Raw genomic sequence first — 16,152 nt, forward strand, 5'->3', positions numbered from 1 at the left:
GTAATATTGTTGACATGGCATATTGGCAGAGGGATACTCTGATCTTTAAAATTTTAAATTAAAGGTAAAAGCACTACATTCAAAATTTGACAACAGATATAGTTAAAATTACTTGCTGTTGAAGGTACATAGTCTATACGCTGCAGGATACTTTCATCTATGCACTCAAAAATATAATTAAGCCTTAGGCATTGACATCAAGTATTTCATTTACGTTCAATATAAAGGGTCAAATTAATTGAATAAATTAAATAACTTAGTCTGATTTGACTAAATTAAGTTGAAAATGTATTGATAAAGAATGTGTTTGTTCAGTGATTATATAAAAACTTAATTGGAACATTTAGATAAACAATACATGGTTTATACACAAAAATTATGCCTTTCAAATTGGTTACTTTATCTCTTGTAATAAATCAAACAACGCACACAAGCACAGTTCTCAAAAACGTATCGCAACATCCAACACCCATTACAAACATGGACAGGCCAAGTTACGAATTCAAAATAACTGAAACTTTCAAATGCATTTGTTCTACCAGCAATTCAAAAGACAATTGGATCCATCAGCAAAGTGCTTCAAATGGTGATTTGATGGCAAAAGTAAATATAATATCCAAACTAAAAGTGCATTCGGTTTCACAATGTAAACCCAGCAGTACTTAGAATAAAGGCATACATCTTTTCACTGTATTCAGTGGCAAAACATTGTTTTCTTTATCTGCAAAATATAACATTAACAATAAAAAATGTAGATCTTTAAAATTCAGCAGCTTTCAACTTTTTGGAAGATGAATTACAATTGACTTTTAACAATTATGAATGACTTTCCAGTGCATTATACTGACTACGGAATAAGTTCTATTGGACTGCAGTGGAACATAAGGAAGAGGCCACTGACTGTATACTGTATCATTACATTAAGGATTCAATCCAAAAATACATTATGTTACTAATGAGCAAACAACACACCACTTGGAAGTTCAACGCAGTAATCCTCAAAACTAATTGGAAAAAAGGTCAAACCAAGTAAGAGATCAAGAACAACTAACTCTTTTGTCAGAAGCAAATCTAGAAATGATGAACAAATGAAGTGATGAGTTTTAATTCCAAGGACGCAGAAGAATCACCAGGAGGGAGGCCAGAGCGAGCCCAGCTGATGCATCAGTGTTCAGCGTTGTGCAGTAAAGGCGAGGTATGGTAACACATGCAACACTTAATAGTGTTTTGTGTGCGAAATAATGACCTACGTGAGCTCACGAGGGGGCAATTATGACAAAGCCATGCCATAACCTACGTCATCATCTGAAGCTGCCTCATCTGGCTAAGCCAGCTCACCGCAGCTCCAGGGCTGCAGAAACTAACAAGAGGAGGAGGGCAGAGAAGAGCGGATCCACACAAACAAGGATCTAATGAGCTCTGCACACACTAATATTGACCCTGTGTAATGTAATGCGGATCACGGCGGAAATGCACGTTACATCATTATATCTGCACATGCTAGAAACACAGGACTTTCTTTCACCACATCATCAATCCTGATGACTCCACCATAAACATCCCTCACAGTTTCCAGGCTGACGTCCGCTGAGGTATTTGAATTCACTCAGTAGCATTTAAAGTGGTGTTTCAAAGACATTTCCCTAAAATACACACACACACACTTCGCACACTGCTGAACCAATAACAGCTATTCATCTATCAGTCAGTTCATGAAAGCTGGGTGCTTTTTCTTCTTCCTCTCAATCTGCAACAAAGATAACAGCATGTAATCTCTATGCCAAAAATAGCCACATGGTCCGAGCGCAGTCTCCTCCACCAAATGCTTCATACCTAAAACAGCAGATCTTAAGAATTAGTGAGTTCACACAAAATGAAAAAAGTAATAGAAGATGCCAAAAACTGAGAAAAACAAGCTGTTCCAGTGTTGAACAAGTAAGGGGGGGGGTCATTCCACTCATTTAGCTATCAAAATGACAGACAAGCCAAAACGTGGCTGGCTCAACTGTCCGGTACTGCAACTTGCGAGCTCAGTAAAACTTTTATTTTTAGTGTTTGGACTATTGGGGGCAGTTTATTGCCATCCAAGGCCGCCAGAACTTTCTGGGAGAAGTCAAATGTGAATTTGAGTTCTTGGGGAGAGCTCAGGTTGAGTGTGTAAATCAGTCCAAAAAGCGTGGCACATCCAAGGGAAGTATTTCTCAGCTTGCATAGCAGTTCCACACCCTCGCTCGCCACTCCAGCATCCTCTGGCACGTCCTCTCCATCAGCACCTTCTTTGCAAGTCATGTAAGGCCTCCAGTCTGTGCCATCTCTCAGCTTCCTCAGATGTTCTGATGATGAAAAAAAAATTGGCCATTTTGAAATCAAGGAAAGATTGAATGTTTAGTACTCAAGGTCGGTAACATGCCATTACTAACCAAGTGCTCCTTGATGGGAGTGTTGCTGTCCTCAGTGAAGCAGACACACAGACTTCCAAGCACACAGTCCCTCTTGAGGTCAGTGTCCTCTGTAAAAGAAGGCTGCATAGTTATCCTCCATGTCCTCACATTAGCGGCATTACTGGTTGTCATTGGACACAATCACTGACCTTGGTTTTCCTCTTCTTCTCTTTGAAGCCACTTCATTTCCTCAAATAAGATGCTTGAGTATGTTCCTGTTCTGCTGCTTTTTTCGGTTTGCATGTTACAATTTTACATCCAAAATATATCATCTGATAACATATGATGTGTTATCATGGATTAAACTACCTACGGTGTAAAAGGTAGTTAAAATAGGCCTTGCTTGGAACAGTGGAGCTGGAATTCAACCAACAACTCCTTTATAGAGAGGTGATTACAGCATGTAAATATGCTAACAGCTGTTACTGGGCATTGATTTCATGATTATTCAGGATTATAACTTTTAAATTTTCCTGTTATTCATTTACTACAAATGAAAGACTTCCTACTTTACAACTGGGCTCTCAAAATTTCCTTCCTATTGTAATTGTTGTTATATTAAGTGTCATTTGGAAAGGATCCCTACAGAAACACCAACCAAAAACAGCTGCTGTATCACTTTTGCCAGAAAATTTGTACATCAAACTCTGGAATTACTTTCACCAGACATCATGATAGGAGAGATTTAAGTATGTCAGACTTCAACAGATTTTTCCCAGCAAAAATGTATTTTTTAATTGCCAGATAACAGATACTCTGGTTGTATGACTTGGCTTTATTCAACAATTGAAAATTCATATTAATTCTCACAATTGGATGCCTGTTTCTTCTTTTTCTTTTTTTTTTATTTGAGCATATATTCAAATGTGGAATATTGGTTGACAACCCCACCACACAAGCATTGGCAGGGTTGAACTGGGGAAACACATGGTGGCTTTTGTGGTGAAGCAGTGACTGGAGAGGTTCAGACCAAACCTGAGCGGTCTTTAAAAGTGTCTCTGGGCCACTTGAATTTCAGCATTACTGCATTGCATTGTGTTTTTCTGACTATATACTTCATGTCTTGATCCTACAGCTGTTTAAGTCTGTTTGTTTAAATGTTTGAACAAACATCTCATGAAGCGATTTTGGAAACTTTCTCCTCGCCTCCCATCCTGAGTAAATTAGGGGAGTGAGGAACTATTTCTGTCTGCACTCCAGGGTCTTGAATAGCAGCTGATATCTGCCGTCTTGTCAGCCTTTTGTCATACCATTGTTTTCTTTGTCGCTCCCAGTAATCCACATCAAAAAAGAAAGCCCTACAAGCGTCGTGTCATTACTCTGCTTGTCACGCACTGCTTCAGAATCCTTTTTATTCCTCAGTGTCGCTCATTTGTGCCATCCGTCGCTTTGCAGAATTGGACATTTCAATCCATTAGGCTGTTTACAAGTATAAAGTTCTTCTGTTTGCTTTAGTCAAAGTGGTGCCACAAATTGAATATGTTTGTCTCCTTCAAAGAGAAGAGGGTGTCGACAAAATTGTCAACAAAATCATTTTGAAAGGAGATCTTATAAACATACCAATCAATGCTCTTTATTGACTCTTCAAAGAGGAGGGGGCAGCGTTTGATGGGGCTGCAGACAGAGAATGTTGGCAGGAAAGGAGATTTGATGGGATAACTGTGACTTGTATTCATTTAGCGATAACAAGGCGGGCATATCATTTGGAAAGATACATGTCTTATGATGTGAGTGTGCGTATACATGCTGATTTAGATGATGCATGTGTGTGTGTTTTTGCTCGATTTGGGCCGGGCACGCTTCCTTCTTCGTGTTTTGACCGGGTGCTCTTAGCAGTCAACAGCATAGTTCATCCAAACAGGGTCTGTTTCCTTCTCCTGCAGGTTCAGGGTGGCTGTTACACCGCTTCTCCCCTAATCTTTGCCTCCCTTTTATTCTCTGTCGCCCCCCCCCCCCCCCCATCTCATCACCCCTCGTGTTTCTCTCCAGAGGGCTTGTGACAGCTGTAAAACCTTGTATCAAGGTGTTGACCTACGGTGTGCTGCCCCGTTCTCTCCCTCCCTCACCCCCCCCTCCCTCATTCTCCCCTTCCACACTCTGCTGAAGTGTAACCCCCACCCCCTCCGCTGCCCGCTCTGCCACTGCAACGTAGCTATCTGCAGCCGATGCTGTGGAGCTGATAACAGTCTCTTTTATCTGCCGCTTAGCAGCACAAAAGGACCTGGGCATTGATCAAATGCCAGCAGACTGATGGCTGCTCAACAGGCTGCTTTTTACGCCTGCGACACTGCCAAGGGGACGGAGGGAGGAGGAGGAGGAGGAGGAGGATTCAGCTCTACCTGGGAGTACAAGGCCTAAACTGACTCTATGGTGATAAAGAGAAAATAGCACAGAAATCTTGCTGGTTTGGTGAGCTCTCTGCAATATGAGCAGAGACTGACATGTGATTGGTCGGCTGAGGCCAATGGTCACAATTGATGTGAGTGGTGCAAGTACAAGAAGCAAGTCAGAATACCAGCACAGATGTTTTGTATCAAGCAAACAATACTATTTTACACTTAACATTCTGTGTTCCATTTTAACCATTTGGCATCCCTTACATGTTGCACAGTGATGTTAGCATTTAGCACAAAGCATAGGTACAGCCTCACTTATAGCCTGAAAATTGAAATGTAAACGTTCATTCTTGGAGTTTGACAAGATGATCTTAACTCATTGTCCACATACTTTTTACCAGCGCTTTCATCCTCATCCTGTCTGATCTGGAGATCTTATTACACACATGTTCTAAAATCCAATTTGACGCAAATGTTGTATCTGGTAGCTTGATTTGCTTGATTGTCTGAATGACAAGCAAATTCAAATAACTAAGAAAAGTGAAAATACATATACAGTATTTAACTTAGCAACAGACGGAGGTAGCTACATATTGGCTCAAAGTATCATTCACTTCATAGTTAATAGGTACAAAAAATAGTGCATACAAAACAAAAACCTATGTTCCGCCTTTTATCAAATACACCTTCAGTGTCCCTCAGTGTTCCCGTCCCTTAACTCAAAGGGAAAATCTTTCATGGCACAGCAGCTGAGAGCTGTTCTGTCTGCCCCCGACAAACCTTTGACAGAATTTTCACTTGCATGCCATTTTTAAGAAATGCCTTCATTACTGATCGACCTGCAAAAGCATTACTGAATCTGCTAAGTGCTCATTTTGAGAAATACACAAATCATGTTGGGTTTAACACAATTAGTCTGTTCACCTCTTCACCCTGCAGTGATTTTTCTTTCATTGTTTCTGAACACATTTTTGAAATATGCGACTTGCACGGACTCACAATGAATCGAACAGCAGTTCATCACAAAACTTGCAAATGTTGCTCACTTGAAAGACGTGTTTTTTTTTAAAGCTTCCCATATTCGATCTTTTGCACTGCAGGGGAAAACATTTGCTCAATAACTGATGAATGAATATATGGACCTAAAAACGTGGCCATCATGAAATTTCCATTTCAACTACAAGTCAATATATAGTCTAAATGTTTCTCTCTTCAGTCGCTGGAACATTGAGAGAGTTCAACAAAAATCTTTTCTGTTATTAAACCTGACTCTGACACCTCGATACCTCGCTGTTATCTTGTCTGGATAATCCTTTTCACAGCTCTAACTATTATTAGAGGGGGTTGCCTGTGCATTCATGTAAGTAATATTCTGTGAACATAACATTAAAATCCTGTTGGAACTGATGTCATGTTAGAATGGCACATTAGTTCCTTTTGGGATTTACATGAAATTGTGAACTTTTGTGAAACCACACACCACTTCCCTGAACAAAGCCGGAGATGAGGGAGATCCCTGCAGCAGTCTTAGCTAAGAATAGATGCCTAATGACATTTTAATTTTGTGCTGCTGACAAACCCGCTGCCTCCCCTCCCCTCATTTTTGTGTGAGCTAGCAAAGCCTTAACACCGCTGCTTTCAGAGTTAAACAGAGGGTGTCAAACACGCAAAACTGAGAGTGGCATTACTGTGACAACAGCCACCATTGGATTGGTTTGAGGCTGATGCTCATGTTGGCGCTTAATTAAGGCAGAGTGGTAGTGCTTCATTCCCCTGTTTCAGACATTTTTCTGACATTTTGAAGTCATCAACAGGAAACTTTAAAGGGTCACTTCAACCAAACTCCTGGCTTTGCAGATAGTTTTGGTTTTATCTGCTCCGGTTTGGAGATATCAGTCTGAGTTTTCTGCTGCCACCAGTACAATGGAGGTGAATCAAATGGATTTTTCTCCAAAGCTTTGAGCTGCAACAAACAAAATCCAGGGGGACAGCGGAAGTTTCAGGATTGGAGATCTTAAAACCATAGCAAATAAAGCCTAAACCGAATGGCTGGATATCACCAAGTTTCGGTGTAAGTGCATTTTACTTGACTTTATGTTTGGAAATCTGCGTGACATGGTTCTTTAAAGCCACAGTAATTAATATTTTATATTATTAATGGATGAAGTGATGATGTGTAGTGTGAAAGGGGTCGCTCGTATCAGTCTCAAAGCATCGCCTCCAGCAGCTGTTTTCAGCAAAAAGGTTAAAAAAATTTGCTACCTGCCCTGCACCAAACAACAGACGGACAAAGATAATGACTAGCTGTTGATAGTGGAACATTTTAGCAGCTAATTGGCTGAAGAGCGAAGCATTTTGCTTTGGAGTTAGCCTTGACTGAACACATATATCCAAAAGAGTGCTAATATTGCTCCTGTGTGTCCATGATTGTATTGCATCACTGTCTTCGGCACTCACTTGCTGTGGGGTGACTGTTGTAAACCCAGACATCACTTGCCAATCAAACAGTGGCCAGTGCTGCAACCTCTATTTTATGTCCTTGGACTGACTGACTGTTTAAGTATTTCTGTTAAATGGTGCTCTATTCAGTCATGGCAGCAAAAAGGGAATCACTTCCTGTATGCAACAAGATATCTGACATAAAAGAAAACAAATTGTGTAGTTCCATAAATATAAAAGCTGCAATTGGTTGAATAATTTACTAATAATTTAATAACATGGCTTACTTACATGTTATAATTGAAGTACTGGTTGCAAATCCAAAAAGAACCTTAAATATATGTTTTTGGATTATACATTAAGATCTAAGAGCCTATGTGAGCTGTCTTCCTGGCACTGTCTTTGACATGGTTGCATCCATCAAGAGACTGAGATCTTCAGGCTGCTGTTAACACCTCAGGCCGGCTAATGACCTCATATATGACCAGTACAAAGGAGGCTGTCAACAACAACTTAAGAGGACAGAAATTCTAAATAAATTCAGGCGTCAAGGGGTTAAAAACTGATGCAGTGGGGTATGTGATGGGGTGGGAGCGAGAACAGGTCGCCTAAAAATGCTGCATATTAGAGAAATGTTCTTTAAAGCTGAACCAACTCATATTCCTACATTAACAATGAATGAAATGACTGTGTGTAAGGGGTCGCTCACAGTGATAATTCCACAATCCCTGCTCTGCAGTTCCTCTCAGCTCTGCAGAGCATTTTTAGGCTCATCGGTTTTCTGATCTTGATTCACTCTCACTGCTCTCATCAGACGTGTTTCTAGACGTGGCAGGCAGCTGTTTTCATCCACAGAGCTGTAAACACTGACTGTACTCTACATGCCCAGCTTCAAATAGCAGAGAAACAAAGTTATTGATTAGCTGGTGAACATGGTGGGGCATTTAGCAACTAAAGAGTCTAAAGAGATTTTTCGCAGGAGCTGATGAAAACCAAAGATAGATCTAAAAGAATAAATGATATTTGTCAGGTGGTCAGAAACAAATCAATGACTCATGCAGGTTCAGACAAAAGAAGGTGCCCGGGTGGGGTCGTTATTGGTTTTGAGTGAAAATGTTGGTGAATCTCGGTGAATATTCACAGACTTAACTTCCTTATTCTCATTTTAGCTTTGATTTTCTCTTGAATCATTCCCTGATTGGTATGCCATAAACAAGTTAGTATCTGTGACAATATGCTGCACACATACCCACAATTAGTCATTCCATTTATTTCTACCTTTGATGTATTACTTCCAGTCACACAGCAGCCGTTGTTGGTCTTACTTTTCCCTACATGTACGGCACATCTGCCCTGCATTATTTCCTCTGACACGAATCACAACGTGCCAATATGCATTTAAGATGAGGTCAGCAGGTTACGGAAAGCTAGAATAAATGCTCCATTTGACCCAGTATTGTCTCAACGCTTCCCTCTTTTCATCCTAAATGCTCTCTCCTCCCGCCTCCCTCTTGGTATATCCATCTTTTGATTCCCCTTTCCTTTTTTCTTCAAAAGTGACAGTGGTCCTCATTCGTCATGCCATCGTTGACACCACTGTAAATCTAAGCTCTGAGAAGATTGGGAAAAGCTTGTCTCGGCTGATTTATGAAACCTCCCTAACTATTGATACAAGTGCAAAATCCAATGTGAAAGGTAGCCTGGTGACATTTGTCAGAGGCACGCAGTGGATACAGCCTGCACGTGGTTTCCCAGTGAAAGAGAAACAGGCCGTCTTTGCTGTTTGCGAGACGATGGCTGAGCCTCTCCTTTGGAAGAGTTTAATTAATTCACCATAGGCTGTGTAGAGGGGATGTATGCTGTGACAGGAAGACACAACCTCAGAATACAAATGTGTCATGCAGAAGGATTTTTACATAGACAACACAAATGAGGTTAGATGATATTAACTTCATATCTCGCTCGTGCTTTGTGTATTCAGATGCGATGTAAGGGGGACGCGAACGGTACCAGATAAACTCAAACACATTGCACAGATGACTCCCTCTCGCTTTTCCCCCCATGAGTTTTGGAAATGAAAAGTAAAAATTGGGCAGTAGCACAACACATAGCGTTCTCAGTAGCGTGGTGGCGGCGTCACTGTTTTCTAAATCAAATCAGGAGCAGAGTAGAACATGTTTTGCCTGCTCTGTTTTATTGATCACTGAGATAGCGCTGACTTGGAATGAAGTTGGCTCAATGTAAAGAAAGGGGCAGCTTCAGTGCCGTGAATCTTCATTTAATGTAGAGTAACTGGTAGCTCAGCTCACTACACTTCCCAGGTAGCTTGCCCAACACTGAAAATAACATAAGTATATGTGTACCCACTTACCTCCCCGAGTATTCAACTATCATTGCTAATTCCAGAATATTGCAGCCACTTCAGCCCGCTGCTGCTCCCATGGCACAAGTGGCTCTCATGGGCTTTTTCATAGAAATTCAAGGAGGGTGTTCTGGCTTTTCGGTATTACACAGGTGCAGGAACAAAGAGCAATTATTCCAACCTTTTCACAAAAAGCCACATTGAGATGTGGGTTGTGGAAACAGGCTGTGTAATTTTCTGCCCTCACAAATAAAGAATGCATATTAAACCATCAGAAGCTCAGGGGCCCCGTGAGGACACAAGTGTAGGTTCAGTCAATGCCTTATTTCTGGATACAGTGCTCTCGAGTATCATTTGTGTCAGCACAGTCAATGAAATTTATAGCGTAATGCCGGAATAAATAAAACTTTGGATTAGTACATTTATTTCCCATTGCAGGTATGAGATGAAAAGCACACCCCAGGGTCAAACTGAATCACTCACTAAGTACTCGCTTCTCTGTACTTTTTGACTTTGATTTTTAAAAGCAGGACAACACACAAAAAAATGAATACAAAACATCACAGATTCAGCTATTGACATGCATGCATGCATTACTGTGAGCATACATGCACATATGAATGGACAGTTTGTTGCAGCCTGTTTTTAAAAGATATACATGGGTGAAAGTAACCCACATACAACAATTTAAGTTGCAAAAATGAACAGCTGTTGCACATTAACCTGGCACTCAGCACATTGTGATGTGCACCAGGCCTGTAAGCAAGTTCTACTGGGTGATTGACCGATTCAGCTGCAATGGATCTGCTCAGCCAGTGCTATCAGTCAGCTGACGTCTGGTTTAGTCTTCCTGTTTGCACAAAATCAAAATACATTTCCGGGCGAGGTGAGGCAGATGAGATGAGACGTGCACTCTCGACTACACCCAGTGGTTTGGTACCACAGGCTGCAGCATGACATGCAGGCACAACATCTTATTAGACATGGTGAGTTCATATGAACATCAGTGTCAACATAATGTGCTTTCGGACTCCTCAGCAGCATATGGTTGTAGACTAAAATGTTCTTTCATAATTCTTCATTAAAATCCCTGTCTCACATTGGAAACATATAGCAAAAAAAAAAAAAATCTAAGCAGCTGGGGTATGCAAAAATCTTCAAACCTAAAATTGAGATCCAGAGCCAAGAAATGCCAAAAAATTGTGAACCTTTGGCAAACAGCATATGATCTGCAGTCGACACACCTTGCAACAGGGGCAACCCAACACCAGTACCCACAATCTGAGTTCCTGTGAGGCTTCATGCTAGATTGTGAAAATTCTGTAGAAGGTCCAGAGAAGCCACCAGCCTACCTATTTTACATTTGGGAGATAATGAGGAGGAGTCTGCATTTAATGCACTGCGCTGACTGAAGGACGGATGAGCCTTATGAAGTACCTAATGTTACGTATCCAGAACATTGCCTTAAAAGACATTGCCTATAAATACATCGATAAGAATAATAAAAAGGTCAAAGAAAGGAAAATAATTTAGGACAAGGCCCTCGCTTCAATTTAAAGAGGGCGTTTATATAGCATATGGTATGAAATTTGTACCATTACAAAGCATGAACCACGTACAATTAACCCAAGCGGAGGTGGAAAGAAAATCCACCAGTCCAAAAGTCTGTTAATTGTTTTCTGCAAGCAAACTGCAACAAAAGCAAGGCTTCAAAACAAAACTTCCGTCGCAGCTGTGCTATTGACTGTTACTGCAAGAAAAGACTCTGGTCTCCCTCGATTTGTTGTAGGCAGCAGGATGAGAAAATGAAAAAAAAAAAAATGACAGTGACACTTGTAGCTCTGCGCTATTGTATCAGCTGAATGACTAATCTGCATCTGCCTGCTGATTTTAACAACACTGTATTCCAGACACCCCCAAATAGAGGTGGGGTGGTGATGGGTTGGGGGATGTCTTGCCTTGCAATCAGTCCCCAGCAGCACATGGAGAGCTGCTGTAATTAAGGAGCAGCGTCCCCCATGAATCCCATCCGTGAAGCAGGACTTTAATTCCCCACTAATTGAGGCCAACATGGGGAGGGCGGAGGGAGGGACGAGGTATTTGGGGCCCCTGCCGCTTGGACCGACCACTGAGTTAGATGATTAGCCGAGGTGTAGCAAAGGTAACTGGGAAACTGAACCTTGCCAGCACAGCCAGACACACCTGCCCACCTCTCCCTGCATCCCCACTCACACCCCACCGCTCTCCGAAGGAAACCCGACCCAAATGGAAGCAAAGTTTCCCATTTTAGCTCCACTTTAGCGGCAGCTGTTTTCTCTGCTGGTGGGAGGCGGATGGGAGGGGAGGGAAGAGGAAGAGGAGCAGGCGGCTTGATTGATTTGCTTCATTTGGATTCGTATCTATCGCGGTTGTGATTGCTGTCGACAGAGGTTCATACAACTCCAGAGAGAACAAAAGAGAGGTGGGGCTATATTTAGAGAACACTCCGGGCTGCTTCGAGTACTACGTCTAATAAAGGGAATCATTCGCAAACTGCGATTTAGTCATTGTGCTGATATTAGAGGTGCATGGACGCGTGTCAGAGAGCTTTTTTGGTTTTAGGCTTGTCATTTTGTCACCGTTTAAGTTCACTGTACACAAACTGCTGAAGGTAAGGTGAGGTAAGCTGTCAAATTCGCTGACTCCGGCTGCAGGTGACAGTTGTTTTGTATCTGTAATGGTGCCATTCACCGTTTCGGCTGCATGCGATGCCTCCTTCACTTTCATGTGTGTACTTCACCAGAGGCACTGGGTAAAAAGCACTGAGGAAGTGGCTGTAAGGCACATTGTCACTGAAATCTGTCAGACTCCTTTCTCTCACTCTGTCTCTGTCTGTCTCTCTCTCTCTCTCTCTCTGTATATAAAAATCTTTCTGTTTCAGAGCCGTTTCTGACAGGCACAGACACTTCAGCAGGCTGAGATCTACCTCCAATTGTTACTGTTGTCTTAGGGAAAGTTGTGATTTATTCCTGCGCAACTTTGCCACTCGCACACGCATGGACTCATGCATGCCTGCACACACACACACACACACACACACACACACACAAACACATGCAGTGGAAACTGTGGCAAAATAGCTTCTGCAAGTGCTGTTTGAGACGCCACAAAACATCAGTGCTTTTTTTTGCTGATTTAAAGATGCAAGCTTTGCAGCACACCAGACAGCACAAAGATGGACTCTCGTGGCGCCTTCTTACACCCATTTTCTGAGCTTCCTGTAAATATTGTAGGTTTTGCACACCAGCCGAGTTGTTTAGGCAATGTGAGACTGAGGTAGGACCACCCGTTTGGAACTTGTCTCGGCTCATAGGATGACTGTAAGATTTCATGAAAAGATCCTGATCCATTAAACTGATCTGTGTAAAGATCAACTTTGCACATCAGCGATGGGGAATTGGTCCTTTCAGAACGATTTTCAGACATTCAGAAATTCTCTCCACTGAATTGAAATAGCACCAACTGAAGAGAATCTCCGTCTGAAACGACTTCAGAGAGATTCTGTTCAAGCACAGGGCCTTTCACTTTCAAAATGCAATCTGCCCAGTCTCATAAAGGCCTCGATGAGATGAAAGTCTTGTCGAGGGCGAGCCTGATTTGGAGGCTCTTCATCGCCTATGTGTGCCACTCAGTGCGACAGAACATACCGTGAGAGGTCAAGTAATGGGGAGTGCTGCTAGCCAGTGGTGGGATGTCCCTTCATTATGTACAAGGATATTGGCAAGTAAAGTATGTGTCTGAAAATAACGTATCTGCTGTAATGTGACCACTGCTGTGTCCTTGTTTGAAGCACTAACATTGCTCTGATTTATCGAGGTTTGTAACCTTGGCCAATTACCTACAAACGCACTCCCTAGCTGTTTTTCCACAATGAAGGAGAACACTTCCCTCTCTCCCCCTTCACACTTTTGTTGCTTGCCTTGCACAAAAAAAGTAATATTTAATTGGTAATAGTTCTGACCTTGTTTCTTTCCGTCTGATGATGTTTCCCCCTGATGATTTGTAATTCAGCTTTGCCCTCAACGTGCTGGAGAGCACTTCATTTACTTAGGAAATCACTGGTGGTCTAAAAATCAAGTCTGGCTTGTTTTCGCCTATTCATCTCTTAATCCGCAAGGGGCAGAAATGAAGGATCGCCTCTGAAATTCGGCTGGCATTCTGGACCAAAATCTCTGAAAAATTGATAGGTTTGGAATTTACATATCTGTTGTGCAAATGTAATCCCTGTGGCCAGCATGTGCACACAGACCATCAATAAAATATGACTGAGCAACAAATATTGAAATGGAGTCTGTCAAAATGAAGTCTGGGAATGTGCATCGAGTAGTGTTGTGATAATGTTTAAGTAGGCGACAGAGGTCAGAGAAGTCAAAGCTTTTGTTTGGGGGGCAAGGAAATCAAGGGAAATCTATTTGCATACACCTCATCCTAAGTGTTAGAAAGTATGATTTATTTTGCTGTTGTTGTTCTTTGTTTATGTTGTTGTTTGTAATTTGCATTTAAAATGTGGAGGGAGATAAAAAGTACATCATTGTGAAATTATTGAGTAAGCATTGCCCTCTGCTGGTCGGGTAGGGAACTGATCATCAGCTTGTCTCATTTCCTCAGCAGCTCTTATAGCGTGTGGCAGCTTAAAGCTGCTTCTATTGTCAAACACAGCAGGATTTCATTGCAAAGGAAACCCGTGTGCACATTCATATATGTGTATATATGTGTGTGCAGGTACTATATTTAGCTCTGTATGAATAAATTGATGTCAAGCAAAGCAATGCGTCTCCAGGGAGGAGGAGCAAGAGGTGGGACAAACATCACCTCCTCTGAGAATGCAATGGATGAGCTTTCTGCTTCACACTGATTAATGCACATACATACTAATACTGAACAAACACAACATGAGCAACTGTGAACGAGACAAAGACAAGGCGGACACGCAGGCAGAGACACAGGCGAGGAGCTCGGTCCTTTCGCAGCTCCGTGGATGCTGTTTCCTCAAGGTCGGAGGGTTAACAGGCAGGTGGGCAGTGCTACAGCTGGTGCCTAGAGCGCCCAGAGGATCCTAATCAATTCCTACATTTCAGGGGAAAATGATGAGAAACCGGACGCTCAAAGGAAGATAGATGAGAGAGAGTTGCAGCAAACACACAGATCAATAATATTCATAGCCTCAAGGAGAAAAAACATTAAGTAAAAGCTTTTTACTCAATGGATCTGAGATGCTCAGAAAAGCAGCTTGTATGTCCAGCTTTATGCTACGAGAGAGAGAGAAAGAGCTTGTATAGGCAAAAAAGAAAGAAATTGTCCTCTGTCAAGGCTCTGAAACATAACCAAGTGCTGACAACAGATGTGGAAAAAATGCTTTGTAATGCTGGTTAGTATATATGTACATTTGTGTGGGTGACAAAATCTAAAGTGAATGAACAGCTGGAATATATTTTGTAAGAGTGGTGCTCAAACAACCACTTACTTTTGTTGCAGCATGACAAACGGATGGTGCAGCATTTTTTAGTGCTAAATGTTCATGTAATCAGTGAAAACAGATCCTTCCTCAAGGGTCGGTAGCAGGGTCGAAAGGTCGTTTTCTAAAAATGCTCCAGAAGATCCCCCGAAGAAGGGAGCTGTGCCTTTACACGAGCAGGTGGCAGCTTCCCAGATGACACCCACTGCAGACAGAAAACACAGCAGGCGGGGTCATAAAGTGATTTGGGTGCTCTGAAAGCCAAGCACTACGAACTTTTCAGAGTTTACAAGAGCATAAGCAAGGGTAATGAGATGAAAGGAGAGAGAGGAAGGCGATGGCGGCGAGGGAGGTTGGAGAAATCAAGGTGGAGGAGGACAGAGAAGAGGAGAGACAGTGAGGGAGTGGAGAGGTGGAAAAGATGTAAAAAAAAAAAAAAAAAAAAAAACAGATGGAGATGATAGAGGAGGAGGCTAATGAGAGGCTGGCTGGGAGCGTGTGATGGGCAAGGATCAGGCCGGGGGTTCAGGAGAGCTGAGGAGGTTTAGGTAGGCGCGAGCAAGAGATCCACGGGTCTTTACCAAACTCTTAAATCATCCAGCGTGACAGAGACACAAAGGCTTGGCTTGACGCAGAGCTGTCAGTTGTCTTTTGAGCTGTTAATCGGGGAGATCTGCGAGGGGCAGATCTCTTAACGTTAGAGGAGACGCCCGGCAGCAACAAACGAGCCCCACACCGCGACTCCCACGCAGCCGCACACCTCTAAAGCCCCGCCGGTGCCGTGATCCACCTGCAATCACCCTGCAGCAAACACCAGGTGCTCCCCCGAGCAGGCAGCCACGTTGTCTGCATGCGAGACGGCGAGAGAGAGGGGTGAGGGAAAGGCAAGAGAGGGGTGAGAGTGTGTGTCTGTTGTCTTTATGTGTGAACTCTGCTTGATACAGAGGTACTGATGGGAGAGGTGGCGTTGAAATATGACAGCTCTCACTTGTTCTGAAGCCTGCCCTCAGAGTAAGCCCTGCAAGAAATAGAGAGATCACGCTCACTTTCTCTCAATCCACACACACACACACACACACA

The sequence above is a fragment of the Chelmon rostratus genome, chromosome 1 (genome assembly GCF_017976325.1).
Source record: "Chelmon rostratus isolate fCheRos1 chromosome 1, fCheRos1.pri, whole genome shotgun sequence".
NCBI classification, from domain to species: Eukaryota; Metazoa; Chordata; class Actinopteri; order Chaetodontiformes; family Chaetodontidae; genus Chelmon; species Chelmon rostratus.